This window comes from Anopheles stephensi, unplaced genomic scaffold (assembly GCF_013141755.1).
Source record: "Anopheles stephensi strain Indian unplaced genomic scaffold, UCI_ANSTEP_V1.0 ucontig205, whole genome shotgun sequence".
Taxonomy (NCBI): domain Eukaryota; kingdom Metazoa; phylum Arthropoda; class Insecta; order Diptera; family Culicidae; genus Anopheles; species Anopheles stephensi.
The window spans coordinates 15,001-16,555 of NW_023405131.1; the positions used below are offsets into that span (position 1 = coordinate 15,001).

At 53.8% G+C, this 1,555-nt stretch overlaps 2 non-coding genes across 2 annotated transcripts in view; both read right to left on the minus strand.

The window, feature by feature from the left end:
• Nucleotides 1–385, minus strand: part of LOC118515929 — a 4,269-nt gene extending 3,884 nt beyond the window's left edge. The window contains exon 1 of the ribosomal RNA XR_004907527.1: nt 1–385. This exon is cut by the window's left edge and continues 3,884 nt beyond it. This is a non-coding gene — a ribosomal RNA (large subunit ribosomal RNA).
• A 470-nt stretch (nt 386–855) lies between these two features.
• Nucleotides 856–1,013, minus strand: LOC118515926. Its single transcript, XR_004907526.1, has one exon. It is a non-coding gene; the product is annotated as a 5.8S ribosomal RNA (ribosomal RNA).
• Between the last annotated feature and the right edge of the window lie 542 nt (nt 1,014–1,555).

The window sequence follows — 1,555 nt, forward strand, 5'->3', positions numbered from 1 at the left end:
CTCACGGTACTTGTTCGCTATCGGTCTCATGGCGGTATTTAGCTTTAGAAGGAGTTTACCTCCCACTTAGTGCTGCACTATCAAGCAACACGACTCCATGGAGCCGGCCGTCTGCCACCACAGTCCTGTGCCGTTCTACGGGCCTATCACCCTCTGTGGGATAATGGGCCACCTTCAAGTTAGACTTGAACTGTTTGCACCGTGCGTAGCAGATAACGGACCGGTCCAGTACACGGCATCGGACAGACGAGGCCCCCTCGTCGTCCCTACGTGCTGAGCTCTTCCCGTTTCGCTCGCAGCTACTCAGGGAATCCCGGTTGGTTTCTCTTCCTCCTCTTATTAATATGCTTAAATTCTGAGGGTCGTCACACATCACTTGAGGCCTACAGACTCCACTGTCACAATGATGCGACGGGAGAAGCGGTGATAAATCACCCCTGTCGTGCTAACCTCACTCACCCACACGGCGTGAGCACGTCTCGCGACTGCAACTGGATGCGAGGAAAGATACGAGCGCGTTGGGCCGCAAGTGTTACTCGACCCGAGCCAACCGGTGGAAGTCCCCGTGCAATTGGTGATAACCTTATATGCTGTGGTGGATACATCCGTTGGTTGATACTAGAGGTCGAACCGTGCGACTTGACGCGCGCTCGCTCTTCACCCATGCTCACATGTGTGTGTGTGTGTTTAGGTTTGTGTACCATACCTCGTATGTCTCTCTGTGTTAGCACTCTCACTTTCAGCGCCCACGGTCCCGACAAGGATGCGGATCCGAGCACGCCATGCTGCGACAGCCTACCCCCCTATGATGGGGTCAGGACGGTCAGTTTGGTTAGAGTGTTGAGATAACTTGGTAGGCACTCAAGGATGTGTGCATCGGTCGGGTTGAGTCGTCCGATGCGCCATATGCGTTCAACGTGTCGATGTTCATGTGTCCTGCAGTTCACATTCTGACGCGCATTTAGCTGCGGTCTTCATCGATCCATGAGCCGAGTGATCCCCTGCCTAGGGTTTAACGTACACACCGAACTAGTTGATGAATGGAACCGAAGTCCATCCATCCATTATACACATACCAACACACAACTCTGGTTCCCTAGTACCACACTGCAGGCGCCCACGGCCCCGACGGTTGCGGAGCCGAGCACGCCAAAGTGCGACTGTCGATCACCCCTTTGTGACACGACAATCAGTCAGTGTATAAGGTACCCGGTACTACCAAAGTGTGCATCTTTACTGACCTTCGCCGAGGCAGTGGTATGTGTATCCCTTTGAAAGAGTTGCTTTCGCTCAACTCTACCAAGTGTGCTACACCATCTTGTGGTTGTAGCGTGCGCGTCAGCATATTGTGCCGACGATGCGTTTGGGCAACCTCACTCTCGGACTTGTTTGATGGGTAATGATATGTCCTTATACACAAACCAACACACAACTCTGGTTCCCTAGTACCACACTGCAGGCGCCCACGGCCCCGACGGTTGCGGAGCCGAGCACGCCAAAGTGCGACTGTCGATCACCCATTGTGACACGACAATCAGTCAGGATAAGGTACCCG